The sequence below is a fragment of the Epinephelus fuscoguttatus genome, linkage group LG16 (assembly GCF_011397635.1).
Source record: "Epinephelus fuscoguttatus linkage group LG16, E.fuscoguttatus.final_Chr_v1".
NCBI lineage: Eukaryota > Metazoa > Chordata > Actinopteri > Perciformes > Serranidae > Epinephelus > Epinephelus fuscoguttatus.
In genome coordinates, this window is record NC_064767.1 from 1,855,129 (window position 1) to 1,875,659 (window position 20,531).

General features: G+C 41.6%; 1 long non-coding RNA gene and 1 pseudogene across 1 annotated transcript in view; one reads left to right on the plus strand and one right to left on the minus strand.

Annotated features, from left to right (window-relative positions):
- LOC125903020 (NLR family CARD domain-containing protein 3-like) overlaps window positions 1-20,531 on the minus strand; it is an 82,415-nt pseudogene that overhangs the window by 19,387 nt on the left and 42,497 nt on the right.
- LOC125903049 (uncharacterized) overlaps window positions 3,333-20,531 on the plus strand; it is a 49,003-nt gene continuing 31,804 nt past the window's right edge. The window contains exon 1 of the long non-coding RNA XR_007451234.1: window positions 3,333-3,425. This is a non-coding gene — a long non-coding RNA (uncharacterized LOC125903049). The remainder of the gene's footprint in view (window positions 3,426-20,531) is intronic.

The following is a 20,531-nucleotide window of genomic DNA, read 5'->3' on the forward strand; positions in this document are numbered from 1 at the left end:
CACTTATTATTAATCAGCTGATATTGTTTTAGTTCAGTGTACCTGAGCAGGTGGTGTTTCAACAGTTTACTGTGGGTTCATCACCACCACACAACACTTGACCATTACAGTCAGCTGATCCATTGTCAATATACAAGTATTGATTATTGGAGCTTTGAAACCACCTGTTTTACTCCTGATGAGTGACCTCCTTTGTTTGTGTCATAATGACTGTTGTCTGTCACAAGTAAAGGAGACACAACCTCTGATGGAGGAGGTCGGGGTGGATGGTTGGATGGGTTAGGGTTGCTGTTCACATCCTGTCTCCTAGCAACAGTCAGCACTGGTTTTATCATCTGTAATCTGGATATCAAATATTCCAGTCAAAGTCCATCTGCAGCCACAGTGCACTGCCTGTTTCCCCATAATGTTGGTCCAGTTCGAAATAAAGCTCTTTGGTCTCTGACACACCACGTCCACAATCAGCTGTTAGTTCTTCATTGAGCGTCTGTGGCTGACTGTCACCTTTAGTTTCTGTGGTGAGTCCCACTACAAGTCCACTCTTATCAGCCAGGGAACTCTCTGTCAGTGCAAAACAAACCAAATCCAGGTGAAGCTAAACTCCTTTTAAATCAGGAAACATTCCCATTATGATGACACCCATTGGTGGCAGATGATGAAGACCAAAACATCCCCCACTATTGTTTCATATGAGCCCACAAACCTGCAGCATGACCACATTGACACCGTCAACCCACCATGAACCTCCAACGTGTCAGGATACACCACTGTCCTATTATCCAATGTTGAAACAAGACAAGGCTCCAGAAACATTTCATCACCTTCACTCCCTGTTTTGGCCCATCCTGGCTACTGTTCCCTGACTACTTGTGTCTGTATTGATGGTCTGATGTGGGACACAAACAGTTTGATGAGTCAGTGTTTATCAGCTGTGGTTGTTTGAGGTCAGCTTGGTGTGTCAGGGTCATATGAGCCAGGCTGACAGTGTGACAGAGACAAAGTTTCCAGCTCTACCTCCTCTATCAGACTGAGTGTGTGTGGCTGCAGCAGGCCTCTTCATACCTGAGAGTGTCCAGTCTCCAGTGTGGATCCTTCAGTCCAGCCGACAGCAGCATCACCCCTGAGTCTCTTGGATGATTGTAGCTCAGGTCCAGCTCTCTCAGATGGGAGGGGTTGGAGCTCAGTGCTGAGGCCAGAGAAGCACAGCCTTCCTCTGTGATCAGACAGCCTGACAGACTGCAAACACACAAAACAACACACATGTCACATAATGTGAGGGTGGGTACCACAGTACTGCCATACTATCGCCTACTGTGGGGTTACATCAACATTATTACTGACTTTGTTCTAGTCCCAACCAAACACCCACTAATGTCCACCAACTATCTGACAACATTACTGATTCCTCTCTGATATTTCAAGTTCCAACAACAGAGAAAAAAACAAGATAAAACATGTTGATGGAAAGAGACTGAAACACAAAACACAACTGGTTTGAAATCATATCAGCAGAGACAATCCTGTGATGGTTATGAGTTTATCAACTAATGTAAATCAGGATTTAAGTTTCCATCAGTTGAACATGTTGATGAATCCTGACCTGAGAGTTTCCAGTGTACAGTGTGAACTCTTCAGTCCATCAGACAGAAGCTTCACTCCTGAATCCTTCAGGTGGTTGTTACTCAGGTCCAGGTGTTTCAGACTGGAGGACTGGGAGCTGAGAACTGAGGACAGAGCTTCACAGCTTCTCTCTGAGAGGTTACAGACACTCAGCCTACAGAGACGATATAATAAAGAAATGAAAAGACAGTAAGTTGAAAAGACAACAGAGCATTTAAGTTATGATATATGAATCCAGCTGTCTCTGTACTTACAGAGCTTTGTTGGAGGCTTTGACCACTGGCAGCAGCCTCAGAAGAGCCTCCTCTGAAGCAGAGTATTTCTTCAGGTCAAACACGTCCAGATCTTCTTCTGATGACAGTAAGATGAAGACCAGAGCTGACCACTGAGCAGGAGACAGTTTATCTGTGGAGAGACTTCCTGAACTCAGGGACTGTTGGATCTCCTCCACTAGAGAACGATCATTCAGTTCATTCAGACAGTGGAACAGATTGATGCTTCTCTCTGCAGACAGATCCTGGTTGAACTTCTTCTTGATGTACTGGACTGTTTCCTGATTGGTCTGAGAGCTACTTCCTGTCTGTCTCAGCAGACCTCGTAGGTGTCTCTGATTGGTCTGCAGTGAGAGACCCAGGAGGAAGCGGAGGAACAAGTCCAGGTGTCCATTTGGACTCTGTAAGGTCTTGTCCACAGCACTCTGGTGGAGATACTTCAGATTCTGTTTGTCTTTGAAGACTTTAGACCTTTGGGATGTTGTTTGTTGTTCTGCCATCAGATTGACTCCAGAGTTTATGAAGGTCAGATGGACATGAAGAGCAGCCAGAAACTCCTGAACACTCAGATGGACGAAGCAGAACACCTTGTCCTGGTACAGTCCTCTCTCCTCTTTAAAGATCTGTGTGAACACTCCTGAGTACACTGAGGCTGCTCTGATATCGATGCCACACTCTGTCAGGTCTGATTCATAGAAGATCAGGTTGCCTTTCTGCAGCTGATCAAAAGCCAGTTTTCCCAGAGACTCAATCATCTTCCTGCTCTTTTTACTCCAGTGATGATCTGTCTCAGCTCCTCCATCATACTTGATGTTCTTCACTTTGGTCTGAACCACCAGGAAGTGGATGTACATGTCAGTCAGGGTCTTGGGCAGCTCTCCTTCCTCTCTGGTCTTCATCACATCCTCCAGAACTGTAGCAGTGATCCAGCAGAAGACTGGGATGTGGCACATGATGTGGAGGCTTCGTGATGTCTTGATGTGGGAGATGATTCTGCTGGCCTGCTCCTCATCTCTGAATCTCTTCCTGAAGTACTCCTCCTTCTGTGGGTCAGTGAACCCTCTGACCTCTGTCACCATGTCAACACAGTCAGGAGGGATCTGATTGGCTGCTGCAGGTCGTGTGGTTATCCAGAGGCGAGCAGAGGAAGCAGTTTCCCCCTGATGAGGTTTGTCAGCAGCACATCCACTGAGGTGGACTCTGTAACATCAGTCAGGATCTCATTGTTGTGGAAGTCCAGAGGAAGTCGACACTCATCCAGACCGTCAAAGATGAACACAACCTGGAACTCTTCAAACCTGCAGATTCCTGCTTCTTTGGTTTCAGTAAAGAAGTGATGAACAAGTTCCACCAAGCTGTACTTTTTCTCTTTCAGCACATTCAGCTCTCTGAAAGTGAATGGAAATGTCAACTGTATGTCCTGGTTGGCTTTGTCTTCAGCCCAGTCCAGAGTGAACTTCTGTGTTAAGACTGTTTTCCCAATGCCAGCCACTCCCTTTGTCATCACTGTTCTGATTGGTTCATCTCTTCCAGGTGAGGCTTTAAAGATGTCTTCTTGTCTGATGGTTGTTTCTGGTCTGTCTGGTTTCCTGGATGCTGTTTCAATCTGTCTGACCTCATGTTCATCATTGACCTCTGCAGTCCCTCCCTCTGTGATGTAGAGCTCTGTGTAGATCTGATTCAGAAGGGTTGGGTTTCCTGCTTTAGTGATCCCCTCAAACACACACTGGAACTTCTTCTGCAGGTTAGATTTCAGTTTACGCTGACAGACTGCAGAATAACTTCCTGAATGAACACAACAAAGAATATCAGTAAGACAATGAAAATATTTCAACATGTCATTTCCTCAAAGAATGAGTATATGAATATATTTTGGTCCGTCTCTTGAGACATTAGTAAACGTCCCATTTATCCATCATGTTAAATCTTTATAGAAATCCTCTTACTGCTCTGCAGACAGTCAGCCAGCTCCTCCTGCTTCATTCTCCTCAGGAAGTTCAGTGTGATCTTCAGAAATGCCTCTCTGCTGCTCCTCCTCTGCTCTTCATCCTCACCATCCAACACCTCCTCATCCTCCCTCTGACTCTCTAAGCATTCTGGGTAATCTGAACTCAGAACCTTCTGGATCTTCTTCAGCTGGTTCTTCACAAAAGTGAGGATGTTCTCCTCCAGCAGCTGGAACAGAATATTATGTGAATGACACACTCAAACATCAGATCCATGTTGGACACACTGACAATCCACTGGTGTAAAAAGTGCAGCATGGAGATGATTGTGAACAGAATAGATGTTAAAGTAGTTGTTGTACATGTACAGACCATAAATATGGAGTCCAGGTGTGTTTGATGTTGCTGGGCAGACTGAGCACTGGGAACCTCTGAGCTCTCCTGGTCCAATCTGTGGAGGAATTAGAAAGAATTAGTGTAGTGCCAGTTTGGAACGAGCCAACTGTTTGGCCTCTGGTATTGCTGCTTGCAGCTTTCTTTAGAACACCAGATGCAAACAAGTGATGGGCAACCAATTCTGTACCTGTCTCACATCAAATCCATCTGTTGAACCTACATTACACAAATTGAAGAGGGTCTGGACTACCTCCAGAGTTTTGGGGACTTACAGCAGGTCAGAAGAAGGACGTCCATCTTTGAAGGTAATCCAAAATTCCTTTGACTGATCACTCTTCATGGACACACAGCTGGGTACAGGGGACTTTTCTCTCTGCTGCTGGAAACTGATAGAAACACTGACATTTACTGAACATACAAGATTTCTATTCAGCATAAAACACAGCATAGATATTCCTTGACCTGACTGGTGGATGTGTGTGAGGCAGCGGCGTGTGTGCTTAAAGGCACTTATCACCACAATCTGATGTGATACTTGGATTTTTGGAATTTTATACCAGTGCCAGGCTTACACTTGATGCTGTTGACCTGCCCCTACACTTGAAATGTCAGAAGAAATGTCCCCTGGTCGACTCAGTGAAAGAATTAGCTCACATTGTGTTTGCACCAGGAGACTGCTTTAAGTTATGAATTACACATGTACACACCAGTTCGTTAGAGATGTTGTGTTTTGTCATATTTTATTGTCATGAAAACCAGATGTAAACAACACTGTAAATCATGGGTGACCAGTTCTGTATCTGTGTAACTGATAGCCCATCTGTTTCAGTTGACAGTTTTAAGTACTTACAGTGGGTCAGAAGAAGGACGTCCATCTTTGAAGTCAGTTAAATCCTCTTTTGACTGATCACTCTTCATGGACACACAGCTGGGTACAGGGGACTTTTCTCTCTGCTGCTGGAAACTGATAGAAACACTGACATTTACTGAACATACAAGATTTCTGTCTCTGATTTCATTGGTTTTATTGGATAATAAAAGTTATTTTATCTCAATGCTTGTTTGTATTCAGAGTATGTGAATGTTTAACCAGTGTGTTGTCAGTCAGATGTGCTAAGACTTCACACTGTTGAGCTGCCACTCCAATTGACACTGTGGCCTGTTTTGGGTTTTGGACGCAGCACATCTGAGTGCAGGGTCAGTTTCAGATAGTGCTCAATCTTTGTCTTGTTGATCTGCAGCTTGTCTTCAGACCTCTGCAGCTGGTCCTTCATACTAACAAGCCATCAAACCCTACCCTCCTCCTTATAGTGGTGGGCAATAAAACGATAACATATTGTCTTGCGATTAACACTTATGTGCAGTCGATAGAAAAAAAGTTTGACGTAACGTTCGATAATGTAACTGTATTCTGTCGGGGTAAAAACACAAGGAAAGCCGAGCATGTTACCCTCGAGTCGGGCTGTGCAAGGTTGGTTGCATGAACACACTCACTTGCTCCCTGGTAACCTAGCAACGGTGTCATGCAAACAGCTAACAACGTCTGGTTTGGTTGTGCCATCCTCGTGTGTGAACACAGGTACGCTTATTAGCCGCGACTTTGGGCTTGTTTTTTTGTAAAGTCGCTTACAAATATTGGTAGTCGCGGGTTGTGGTTTTTTGGGCTTGCTTCTAAAGTGGAGTTGCTTATTTGGGCTTGCTCTCTAAACGTCGCCTTTCTCTATATCCGTCTAATAGGTTATTTAAACGCATGATAGTATGTCGGACTGCAGGATGTTTCCACAGCTCCGCCCCTCTCCTTCTACACATACACACAGGTGACGGTCAGTCAGTGAGAGTTTTTAAATTGCGCGATTAATGGAGATTCTTTAACTATTTCGTTAACAAGTGGGCGAAATATGGAAAGAATACAATAAAGATTTTTAGAAAGAGAGGATTAAAAGATTCGACTTCAAGAGGGGGACGATTCAAAGGCAGTGTTCAGATTCAGATTCTGCGTGAAATATCAGTCCCTTCAGAAAAACGCAATTATGCAATCGCATAATTCAACGCATAATCAGCCAAAGTCCACATATTTATGCAGGGGCCGTATTTTTTCAAAGACACCGCACTTTCGCCGCATAAATCGCCGATTTCTGCGCAAAATGTGCGAAATATGCGGGGCTTGCATGATTTCATAATCCCCGCATTTTCGTTGCAAAAAAGTAGGGATAGACCGATATGGATTTTTTTAGGGCCAATGCCGATACCGATTTTTTTCCATCACCCTTAGCCGATGACCGATTATGGACTGCCGATTTTCTTGAGCCGATATTTGGGGCCGATACTGCTTTTGCCTCCTCAATTTACATCAAAAAATGACACAATGATAACAAATATTACAGGTCTCAAGTTTAAAATAAGAAACATTTATTGAACAGTAAAAAATACTAAAACAAGATGGAAAGTTGAGGTAGAACAGGTAGAATATTATTATTATTTGTTATTATTATTATTATTATTATTATTATTATTATACATTCAAATTAAAAAAAGAGTTCAGTGCTCTTAACTCTTCCAGTAATGTCTTTATAAAATAAACAAATATTTAAGCTGAAGCATAAATAAAACAACAACTACTGTACACAGTAGGATTCGCTGCATGTGCGCTGCAGGGTCTTTCGGCAACACAGAGCTGCCCGTGGATGCCTGTCTGTAAATCATGCCAGGGAAAAATAAATCCGCGAACCCACACGCATATCGGCCAATGCCGATACAAGTAAAAAAAACTCAAATATCGGCCCGATATATCGGCCGGCCGATGTATCGGTCTATCCTTACAAAAAAGTCACATATATCTTAGCAGAAAGTTGAAATATTAATTGGAGGGGTTTTCCTTGTGAATGCTCTCTGTAATGTACAAACAGCTGTTGTGTCTGTCTGAGGCTCGCTGTGTGAGTCACGTAATGAGACAGAGCGCGCACTGGGCAGAGTCGGTGTGATGTTTCTTCTCCTCCTGTGGGGAGGAGGGAAGAAACCTTCCAGTGAAATAACTTTTGATCTAAAAGAGCTGGTTATGATTTTAGGCATGAATGTGGGATTCGGCCTCAGAGTAGCTGCGCTCCCGTCATCTCTGATAACGAAACAAGACGGGGAGACTGAAAGCGCACATAAATCACTCCCTCTCTTACGAAGTCAGGGCTAAGAGAAGTGCTGTCTTTAATGACAGTAGTTTGAGAGATATTGGGACAGAGGCTCGAAGGGAGGTTCTCCCAGAGCGCGTAACACCAGGGGTAAATCCCACTGCGGGGCCAAAGAACGCGTGACAGGTCTCTGTCGCCTGACTCCTTTCAAAAAGCGCTTAACCAGCGGGTGTGCAAAAACGGATCTCTCTCCATAGCCTTCATGACATAATATATATTTTATTTATTCATTTTTACAGAAGTTGTAGCATATTCCTTTTGTAAAGCTACAGAACTTGTTTGACTCAGCAATGTTTTGTTATATTTTATTTATTCATTTTTACAGAAGTTGTAGCATATTCCTTTTGTAAAGCTACAGAACTTGTTTGACTCAGCAATGTTTTGTTATATTTTATTTATTCATTTTTACAGAAGTTGTAGCATATTCTTTTTGTAAAGCTACAGAACTTGTTTGACTCAGCAATGTTTTTTAAGTTTGAGCCATGTGTTTAAGGTCTGAACTAAAACAAGATGAGAACTTAAATATCCCCTGCACTTTATGTGATGTAGTATGCTTGCTTATCATAGGAAGTAATTAGAAATGACTCTTTACATTAAGGTAGTGGCCTAGTGACAACAGGGTTTTGGTGGAATCACTTTTTTTTCTCTTTTTTATCAAACCGCAATTTTTACAAGTTCCCGCAAATGTCATTGCTTAAAATTGCATAAATATCCTGCATATTCCATCGCACTTTTTAAGAAAACGTGCCGCATAATCAAGGATTTTTGCCCACAACAATCACAAAAAAACTCATCATTCAGATCTTGTTCAGCATACCAGCACTTTACTTTCATTTTCATTCATTCATTTATTCTTTACATGCTTTTGGTCGGCTAATTGGTTTGCTAGAGTTCAAGGGCAGTAAATATAATGTATTTGTAAAGTAATTTTGGTTGTTGGTCCTCGTTGCTTGTTTCTCTCCCAAGATCTGGCAACACTGAACACAACACAGTGTGGAGTGAGTAGCAAGAATGAGTGCGGATAGCGAGGAAATAGTCGAGTAGTAGTTTTTATACCATCTTGTGTATGTTCATTTATTTGAGTGTTTTCTAATGGTTGTATTACATTTCTTCCATGACTGATTACTGTGATTGAATTCAGAAGAAAGCTACTGAGTTTAAAACAAATGTGTTAAAATTTATTTATTTTCTCCTGGTCCTTATTTTAAATAGGTTATAAAAAAATTAGCGATAATTATCGTTATCATTCAATATGAACCAGCTATATCTTGATATACTTTTCAGCCATATCCCCCAACTCTACTAGTCTACAACTCTACTACTTTAGTAGGGTGCTGTGCAAGGGAAGTTGTCATGTGGGGTCAGCACGGTGTCCAAAAAAAATGAATGAAGAGAGTGTAAATAAGAACAGGGCAGAAAAGGGGTTGTCTTAGTGATGGCCAAATGAGGCCTCATGAAGCATTTTCTTTATTTTCTGTTCCCACTAGATGGCACTTTTTGTTCATCAAAAGGTTGAAAGCACACTGAATTGCTATTCTTTGAGCCTCTCTCTTTAAACCAAGAGAACCATCTAGTGGGCTCAGAAAATAAAGAAAATGCTTCATGAGGCTTCAATTGGCCGTCACTAGTTGTCATACAGTGATGCTGCTAACAGAATGGAAAGACACAACAAAATGGAGGCAGTACGAGAGGAATTGGAACAGAAAAGAAATGGAGCTGATCAGAATATCTGCAGTGACAACAGTGGGTTTTGGGGCATTTATTGCCATGGTGATAAAATTGTGCTGTTAAAATACAGATGAAGTTTTGGGGCATTTATTGCCATGGTGATAAAATTGTGCTGTTAAAATACAGATGAAGTTGGAAAGGATTAAGATGATGGATACTGGGGATTAACACTTGAATGGTGTGGACGTATCCAGAGAAGATCTAGATACTACACTGAGGGAAGGGTTTGCAGATCATAATTGGGTCTGGATTACAAAACGTAAGATGTCTTGATTGGGATCTATTTGAATGGACACTAAATAGTTTGCTCTGTGAAAGTGTTGCAATCCAGTGGGTGGTGGTGATGCAACAGTCTTAAACTCTACAGACTGAGAAAAAGAACAGGTGTGTTAACGTTTCAGCGTTTTCTTTATTTTATTCTTTGGGGGTGATGATGGCCTCCAGAAGAGAGCTCGTGTTGACGGAGCAGTGAGCCTGACGACAGACATGAGAGAATTCTTTTAGCATTAGGCCACAGTTGTCGGGACAATGGAGGGAGGCTAAAGTTACATGATGGATTTTGTGTTTTGAGTGGAGATTGACTGAGTGGGATATGGACCGTGGAAGAGACTGTGTTGAGACTGTACTCGCTTCCTGGTTGACTTCTGGACTACGGAAGGCTTGGGGCATGGAGATGATGGAGATGATGGAGACAAGAGCAGTTAAACTGGGAAGCTGTCAGGTTCATTTAACATTTAATGTCAGCTTACTGTGCAGCAGAGACTTTTCGTCCTTTAACATCGATGCCATGTTCATGTGACTGGTCAGTCTGAAGGGACACACAGCTGGGGTCAGGGTCAGGTTCTGGTCCAGGTGAGTCTGGTCTCTGATGGATCCTAGCACACAGAGAGGAAGAGCAGCAGGGAGGGAAATTCAGTTTTTAGTCTTCAGCCTCAGCAGCTGCTGGAGAAACTATCAGCTATCAACAGGAAAAGGATCAACACAGCAACTTTTAACTAGAACTGAATTTACTGAAGAAAATGTGTGTGAGTGCTGACAGCTGAAGATTATGGTTTAACAAGGTGGAGTTATGTGTCACATAAGGGGAACTCAACACTATATTTTCTGTCACAGCTGGGATTTGAACTGATAATGTTTAATCAGTGAGGTGCACACTGCACCAAGGAAGCTAATGTCTGACACAGAGATACATGTATACTTGTCTTTATGCTGCAACACATGATTAATTCATCGTCAATGAATTAGCTGTTTATAATACTAATAATGATAATAATGACTTTATTAAGGACACAGAGAAAGGTCCATAGCATACCTGCTTTATAAATAAAATTGAAAATTGAATTAATACCCCACACAAAAAATACACAATCATCTCCGTACAAAAATAAATAAATAAATACTATACATATTTATATGAAGACAAGAAATACCTGACACTACATTATACAAGTTCATATAACAAGACATAATTCAATAAACTGCAGCCACAAACAAGCTGAGGGCCAGTGGCCCCACAGTCTGGATGGAAACAGTCTGGAGAGCTGCACATATATCAATATATAAGATTATGTATTGAAGCAGGGCAGGTAGGCACACTGACATTTACAAACATTTGGCTGGCACTGCACTATCAAGGAAGTTTAAGAAGCAGTCTCATGCCATCGTTATAGGCCACATTAAGTCTCTGCATGATGCCCTTCTATTGGAGCGCCACTAGTGGGCAGTTTATACAGCGGAGTGCAAAATGCTCTATAAAGAGCGATCTTCACATGAACTGAACACAGGCTGAATTTGAGAGCAAGCATATTAGCTTGTGCACACATCTTCAGACACTGTCTATGGATATCTGTATCATCAGATAAATCATTGACAGTATGATGACCAAGATGTTTAATCTCATTACACACTTTTAGAGCAACGCCACATAACAAGAATTCAGGAATACTAATTTTCTGTCTTCTTTACTTCTAACTATCATAATGTTGCTCTTGCTGGTGTTATATTTGATGGTCAAAGTTTTAACCATAGTCTGAGCAAATCTTCAACAGCTGTTGTAGGCTGGCACTATATGGGCAGAAGATCACCAGATCATCTGCATACATAAGATGATTTATTAAAACATTACCAACCATCCATGTCATCCATGTTCACATTAAAGAGAAAAGGAGACAAAATGCTGCCCTGTTGAACTCTGTTACTAACAGGAAATGATTCTGATACAGAGTACCTCCATCTAACCTGCACAGACTGATGAGCAGACCAGTAAACACTAATGCTAATGATGCACGTAGGGACCCCTCTACCATGTGATTTATTATTTAATTATTATCTATAAAGCACATAAACATTGTGTTCTGACGGTTATATATCTAAAATTTCTAGGGCTGTAGTCTCCTGGTCGACTAGTCGATTATTTGGTCGCTATGCTCTCGTCCGACCAAATTCTCATTAGTCGAATAATCGTCGTGTTACTTTCATAAGGAGAAAAGTGCTACATCAACAGCTTTCCAGGATTAATCCATTATTTCCTGCGGCGGGGGGACAGGCTAAGTTACCTGTGAAAATGGGGGTGTTTTCAAAACACCCCCAGTGTTGACCTCCTGTCTGTTTCTGTAAGCTGACATCATTTCCCTCAGTGGAAACAAAGCCAAATTATGTGCCGTTACCTTTGTTACATGTTGCTGTTGTCCCTGGTTTTATATGAGAAGAGAAAAAGATTGCTAGCTGCTAAGCTAATTTATATAATGTAAAATGCCATAGGCTTGTGCTAATAACGTTAGCATTTTGTATTGGTGGGGAAATGTGTCCAGATAAAGACAAGTGTTTGTCTGTGAACGCTGCGAGTTATAGTGAAGCTGATTTGTGTTTGACACTGTCTCTATTAAGCCATGTTTAATGTGTGTTTACTGTGTGTTTTGAATCAACTAAACTTTACAACACAGTCCTCCACCGCCCACTAGTGTTTTGGAGGTGTAACTGCAGAGTGACACAGACACACCACCACACAAGTAAAAATAAAGTGCAGATTTTTTTTCCACGACTAATCAATTAGTTGAAAATTATGTGCGACTTTAGTCGACCAAGATTTTCTTTGGTTGACTACAGCCCTAGAAGTTTCCTTGAAAGCAAAAATACACGTCAGTACTGTGTTTACGTTTGAAACCAAACTGGTTGTCAGTGGTAGTGATGTATATCACCAACATGTGACATGCTCATTCCAGCCACGCTTGATATTAGATCTCTTTGGCTGAGGTTTATAAAAAGGCTTACTAGAGATATGAAGCGGCTTCGCAATAGACTCATATAAAACACATAAATCAATAAAACGTTGTGGGTTACTACAGTTCACATTATCACATCTTATAGCATCTTTAGGCAGTTCAGTATTTCTCAGCAAAGTGTCTGTGAGGGAAGCATATTTCTGAACATCTCCATTAGTTAAAGTAGACCACTCCAGATTCCCAGTATCCATGCTATTTGCCACTGTTGGTATCACCACTAGCTTTTCTACATTGAGTAACATTCTACATTCTCAATTAAGTTTTATGTACAACTGTCCAAAAAAACAACTGAAATATTATCCAGTACAGTTTTTCAGAGCCCAAGGTGACGTCTTCAAACTGTCCACAACAAGATATTCAGTTTAAAGAGCTGATGAACATGTTGAAGGTGAAACAGGATCAAATGTGATGTCAAGTGTTGAGTGTGATACCTTTTCATGTTGGTGATAACCTGCAGCCTCCTGATGAAGACAGACAGACAGACAGACAGACAGACAGGTTCATCATTAGACTTTAAAGTGTTTGTTGTCAGATAAACTTTGTGCTGTGGAGTCTGGATCAAAGACAGGAGGTGAACACATGAACCAACAGAGACACATTAGAGACTGGAATCAATCAAAGGTCCACTTACTCAGTTTCTTCTCATGGACTTCATCACTCTGCAGCTCTCTGCTGTCTGGACCAGGTCTGTGGACACAAAGAGTTTTCTGTTGATCTGAGTGGGACCATGTGCTCCATCAGGACTCAGACTGGAGGCAGACTGGCTCTTTTAAGCCCTCTTCACACAGGAAATATGTGACACTGCTGCCGTCATGGATTTGTTAAAGTGATATTTGCTCATTGAGACAAAGGAGACGTTTACGCTGATGTTTCTTACAGCTTCATTCACACATGGCAGCACATTTATGGACAGAGACTCCATGAGAGAGAGAACAACAGTGAGTGAAATGATGTGAAGGAAGAAGAAGAAGGTTTTCTCAGCCTCTGTTAGAGTTCATAATGTGTCCTCTTCTACACCACAGGGACACACTTCATGTTGCTTTGTCTTTGTCTGTCTTTGGGGATGACCTCACTTTTCACTTGTGTGCAGTGTGCAGTCTAACAACTCATGTAGGACACAGGTCACATGATATACTGGTGTAGGGCTCATGTGACACAGGTCACAACAGTGAGATGAAGTAAGAATTGTTCTATATTGTGACAAACCTGCACATTAAGTGACAGGAAATGAAAAATATGCATTTTTGGACTGCCTGCCTGTACCATGGACTTTTACACTGAGTGAGCTGGACAGTCCTTGTTTTTTATCTGTATGTGACTATTTGCCCCGTCCTCCAAGAGCACCTGATGTTTTACAGCTAACTACATAGAGCCTTAACCCAGTGCAGCACTCCCTGTTTGTTTCCTCATTATCATATCTACAAATCTAAGTACAACAACTGGAGACGCTCATTTGGTAGATTTGAAAATGAAACCAAACAACACATCAAAAACATCTTCTCCTCAGAAAATTAGAAGGCTATTCACACCATGAATTTGTGCACCCTCTTTAATGTGTGTGTATGAATCAATATTGTCTTCTGGCTCTGTAGCTGTGGATGATAGAGGCGTTAGCTTTGTCTCCATGGTCACAGGTATAGAAGCAGGAGGGTCAAAGTTCAGGGCGTCCTGTTATGAGACAGTAGTCTGTCCTGATTGTGTGCAGACTGCATGGAACAGGAGGTACTTTTTAAGGGCAGCTGCAGGACCTACTAAAAGTAGAAAGGATGTGATTCGGAGCGCACCCAAAGTTTCCTCTGAACAAAAAGGATCCAAAGTGTCCGTGCGTCATGACGCGGAGAGCTCTGCGTGTAAAGAGGATGCAAAGACTGAATGTGATTGGCCATGATCGTCTCAGCCTCTATGATATAACCTCTCTGATCCCAGCACACAGGTGCGTAAAAGAGGAAATGAACCCAAAGTGTGATTTGCGCGCTGCCAACCCCGACGCACTGAACCGAAAGTAACTGAGTGCGACCTGCGCGCGCCGTCCCCGTGCGCATGCGTAGACCTCTAACTTTTCTTTTAGATTCTAAATAGTTGGTGACAAACTGTGAGAGTAAGAAGTGAAGAGTGTTAAAGTCCGGACTGAAGAGTTTGTGTTCTTCTTCAGAGGGTTTGGAGGGACGTGTCTGTCCGGTCCTCACTGATCCTCCTCTCATGGTGGAAACTGAACTCCACTTTAACAAGTTTCTACAGGAAGTGAACTAACAAAGAGTCATTCAAGAGTCACACAGTGAAAAGTGTCAAAGCTTACAAACCTTTAGATGGAGACAAGAAGCTGCGACACGACGACGAGCACACAAAGTGAAACTAAAGTGCCAACAGGAAGGAAGGGGCGGTGACAAACAGCTGCTCTCACATCAGTCTCATTCTTCACATCCACCCAGTGCCGCCTCCACACTGCAGGTGGCGCCCTCGGCCCAAATATACAGCAGCTCCAATATGAATGGACAGCAGCAGAATCTTCATATAGTCAGTGAGACATATTAATACACAGCTGCCCAAATGTCTCTTACAGTCCTTCTGTCAGTGAGTTCAGACAGATTAAAGCCAGATGTTAGGTGTTAGTATTCTGACTGAGAGGCAAGCTGAGGATTGTTTTATTTATTTTGAGGCTGATGTTGGCCAAAAGTTCATCTGCTCACTACAAGATATGATCTCCTACACACAAGACATTATCCTGACTGAGGACATATTATCTTCTACATACCAGATCATGTCTCCTAACATGTGTTCACTATCTCCTAACCTTATGCACACCCACTTCAGCACTGAGATATTATCTCCTACGTAGGAGATGTTGCTTTTAAAGCCACATGATGTTGAACTTGTGTTTGAGGAGAGACTCCTTCAGTGTGAACAGGAAGTGCACAAAGTTCTGTTAGAAAACAAGCATTTTCAGAGATTCTTAACTGCACACCCATTGCCACTGATGTCTTCTAGTTTTGAAGTTCTGATGTTTAAATCCAGTAACTCATGCCCAGTCCTGTGTGCTGTTGTGTACCGCCCCCCCAGGCTGGATGTCACCTTCCTCACTGAGTTCTCTGAATTTTTTTATCTTCAGTTGTTGTAATATATGATAACATTTTAATCACTGGTGATTTTAATTTTCACGTTGACATTGTGTCAAACACCAAAGCCTTGGAATTTCTCTGCATCATGGAGTCTTTTAACTTTAGGCAACGAGTCTCGGGCCCAACCCATAACCACGGCCACACACTTGGTTTTTACTCTTGGCCTGACCACTCCCACTCTGACTGTTGAGGAGTTGGGGATCTCAGATCACCTGTGCATCAAGTTTTCCACTACACCACATTCAGATCCTAAACCTCAGCTGCCTGCCTCATACTCCCGTATAGGCTAGTTTCCTCCTCCACAGCCAGACAGTTTACTGAGGCATATATAACCTCTTCTTCATCCCGGATCTCTGAGGCCCCTCCTTCTCTTAATCTCCCAGTTCAACTCAACCTGTGTCAACATCCTGGACTCTGTTGCTCCACTCAAACTCAGAAAATCCAAACATAAAACTCATCCCTGGCTTGTCAACAACAACATCCATGCTCTCAGGCAATCATGCAGAAAGGCAGAAAGAAAATTGAAAAAGGACAAGCTGCAAATCTCCTTTGAGATCCGAAGAAACCACCTACACAAATATCAGGAAGCAGTCAAGTTGACAAGAATCACATATTTCTCAAATTTAATATCCAATAACTTCTATAATCCAAAGGTCCTATCCAACACCATAAACTCCGTCATTTGTCCTCCTCCCAACACCAGCCTTGATGTGTCCCCTGACAAATGTGAGGAATTTTGAAACTTTTTCATCAGTAAAGTGAAAGCCATCAGGAAAAACATCCATCCCCCACCCGTGACATAGCTGTCTCCCTGGCCTGTTCATCCAAACTGGACTTCTTCCAACCCATCTCTCTATCCACCCTTACACACACCATCACCAGCATGAAAACAGAAACCTGCTCTCTTGACATCATTCCCACTGCTCACGTCTTTGACATCACTGGTCCAACCATCCATCCCGACCATCCCGTCTTTCTACTTTGTAAAATATTTTAGATCAAACACACACACTTGTTTTCCTCACACTGACTTTACAGTCTCAAACAAACTCAAGAATGTTTGGTGTCAAAAGATGAAAACCTACATGTCCATATGCTTAAATGAACTATTTAAAACTGTCTAAGAAATTCCTCCTCCAATTCTCATGATTTTTATTCTATAATCTTCTAAATATTCTAAAGAATTCCTCACTTGCACAATTAATGTCATTGCTCTTGTACAGTATATGGTGTCCCAGTTTTGTGCCATGAAGTCATTTTTGAATGCTCTTATTGATTCCTCTGTTCTCACTCTTCTGTGTACTGTTTTGTCGTCAGGTTGATTCGTCTTGTAGCTGCTGTCAAATACTGTAAAAATTGGCAAATGGTCACTGATATCACTGATTAATAGTCCACTTATTGTGTTGTTCATCATGTCAGTTGTGAATATATTGTTGATTAGCGTGGCACAGTGGGAAGTTATCCAGGTGGGTCTGGTGATTTTTGGATATAAGTTCATACTGTTTATTGTATGAATGAAATCATCAGTCATTTTGTGTTTATTTGTATGAAGCAGGTCGATATTGAAGTCTCCACAGATGAAAATTGTTTTATGACTTTTTTTTGCAAACATTTCCTCCATCCAGTCCTTGAACAGTTCAATACTGGAACCTGGTGTCCTGTATATGCAGCTAATAATTACAGATTTATTTTTCTCTTTGTATATTTCAGTTGATTTGCATTCAAGCGTGGTGTTAACGACAGCTGACATATTGTCCAACACCCTGAAGTTCATTTTATTCTGCCGATCCATGTGCATAAACTCAAACCCCTCCAGCTCAAAGTCCACCCCTTTTTCCATGTTGATCCATGTTTCAGATATTGCAATGATGTTGAATAAGTGTGTAAATTGACTCAGGGAATCCTTGATGTTTGTAACATTTGCATACAGACTCCTGCTGTTAATGTGTATGATTGATCATCTACCATCTTTATTGATGCAGTTATATTGTTCATCAGTGTAATAGCAGCAGTTATTATTGATGGAGTTGAAGAAGTAGTTATCCATATCCAGTAAATGGTGATCAGTGTATTGAAATGTTTGCAGCTGCAGGTTGTCATGTTCACTGATCCTCTGAGTTGTGCTACTATTGCCTCCAGATGTGGATGAGTGAATTCTTTCAGTGTGTGTCATGGTTGTGTGTAAAGAGGTTTGTTACCTTCCAGTCCAGCTCATGTTGATCATCAGTATTTGTCCAGCTCCTCCATACTTCTTACCATCAACACGTTGGCCTCCTCTGGTGTCCCGTTAAGCTTGATGAATATTTTGCAGTTTGTGGTCCAGGTGTGTTTAATTGAACTGCAGTTTACACACTTGTATGGCTGCTCTTAAAAAGACATACTTTTTGACTTTTATGTTCCTAGTTACATTTGTTTTTGTGCTATTCTTTGTATCGTGTTCTTCAAATCACATCAAGTCAATGTCACGTATATATCCCAGTATCACAAATCACACTTTGTGTCATGGGACTTTACAATCTGTACGACATACGACACCTTCTGTCCTCAGACCCTCACAGCAGATAAGGACGCTCCCCCAAAAACCCCTTTAAGGCCCCGATCACACACAAAGTGTTTTGCAGGTTGCAAAATTGGAGGCGCGCCACACTGCCTTTTTTTAATTGTATGCCACTTAGTTTATTTTATTGTATTTATCCTGCAGTAATCAGTGTGTAGCTGCTGCCATGTTGAGGCAGAGGGTACTGTCTGTAGCTCTGGTTGAGGGTGAGAGGCTGTCAGCAGATAAACAGAGATCTGTGTGGGTACATGAGACCCTAAAAAAGAGGCTGGATCATGGGGAGTACCACCAGTTGGTCCAGGAGCTTCTCCTCCATCATGGACGTTTACAGGCAGATTTTAGGATGACTCAGGGGCAGTTTGACAACCTGCTGTCTATCATCAGGCCGTATAGCTCTGGGTATCCAGCAACCACTACCACCAGTTTCTCCTCCATTGTTTACCAACTGTAAACTGGTTGTCGTGACCACCACAGAAGCCCCGCCTCTCAAATCATCCCATTGGACAATGGGGAAAAAGATGACGAAAAAAGATTCCTTATGTCAGTTTGTATAAATTAAAATACTAATCATAATGAAAATAATATTCTCTTTGAGGTATAGCGGAACACATTGTCACCTTCAGTGATGGTTCAGTGTCAGGAATTAAAGTTAAAAAGTCAGGACCCTTTCTGCAGGTGGATCCTCCCACTCAATTCATATAATTTGGAAATAATTTGATGAAGATCAGGGGGAGCAATGCTTCACTGTGCAGATTGAAAAGTGCTCAATGAAACATTAAATAAGTGCTAATATGTGACGTCCACACAAGTCACAGAGTCACAGTATAGTGTGTCAAAAAGACTCAAAATAATGTTAAAACAAGTTCATAAAAAACAAAACATGTTGAAACACCTGCAAATAAAGGCAGAGCTGTGCATGTTTGGACGCTGGTTCCTGTTTGCAGACAAAAGAGAGGAGGAAGATATAAAATGCAAAAAGGGACTGAAGATGTAAAATATGACTGTAGCCGAGTCAAATTTTCTTATTTTATTTTGTTTATTTATTTTCCCTAAAATCCTTCTTTTGTGTTGTGAACTTCCCCAAAATTGTTTCCTGCCTGTAAAAAGGTTCCTTCAGTGGTTTCTATTTGCAGACCTTTTGTTTGTTCCCCTGGGGAATTGTTGTGGCGTTGCACCACCTAGCGTCAAAGAGCTGTGTGTGCTGGAAACTGGTGAGTCACGTCATGAAGCGCTCTCTCCTCTGTCTGATTTATTTTCATTTTTCTCCATTTTAAATCACAATATATTGATGTCTGCTGTAGTGTAACATGCTAACGAACCTGTTGGTCTAGCCTTCGTCGCATTAACAACTTGTAAATTGAATCTTAAACTGTGTTATTCATACAGAGTTAGCTAACTAAGTCTTATGCTAGCTGAAACGTTTTTTTGCTCCTCATCTTTCTTTTTCATGCTGATCTTATTGGGCTGTGCTCAGCATGTGCTGGCTAAATAATAACTGTGTTATCTCATATGTAATGTGGAGTTTTATTGTGGTTTATGTGAGTTTTATTTTAATTTTCTCTTGTAGAGTGGTGGAGAGATGCTGTGTGGCTCGTGGTGTGTGACGCCTCTGTGAAGGTATGCTAGCTTGAAGTGTTAAATTTTTTTCATGTTCTTGATATTCATGTATTATAAAGAAAATGGGCTGATGTGGGTGAAATTATTTTTTTAATCCTGGAAGATGTGTGGAAAAGAGTTTGAATATATTTTCACTGCGTTTTGTATCCTGCTTTAATGAGGGCTGGATACTGTTTTATACAGTGCGCTGTCTTTCACTGTTAATATTACAGTTTGAGCTATATACCGTATATTGTGTAATATACGCAAAAGAGTTGTGTGTGCTCGAAACTGAGTGGTGGAGAGATGCTGTGTGGCTCGTGGTGTGTGACGCCTGTGTTTTTTCTTTTTCTGTGAAGAATAAATCCCACAAATACTCAACTCCGGTGTGTGTCTCACTTGCTAACTACACAACACAACGCAGAAAGGAGAGCAGAAAGCCATCTGCTACAGACACACAGGTATTTCTGGACTCCTAACTGCACTCTGTCTCATCAATGTGTGGACTTTATTTGTCTTCATGTGCGTCCATGATAAAGTAAGTGCAGAATGATTATTCCTCTGTCATAGTTTGGTTGAAGTGAAATGTGCCTTTCACTGCATTTTGCTATTTATGTACAATGTGTGCTGTGTTGCCGTTTTTAATGCTGATTGTAAAAGCAATTTCTCCCCAAATCTCCTTTGTATAATTGTAGGAATAAGTGATATGAGTGTCTGCATGTTTTTAGTTTCCCTGTTGTTGGTTTGCTCCTTTCAGGAGACTCATTGTTTCATTGATTCTGGGTTCATTTAGAGTGTGTTTTTGAAGGTGGCTGCGCTACAGGTGTGTGCCAAGTC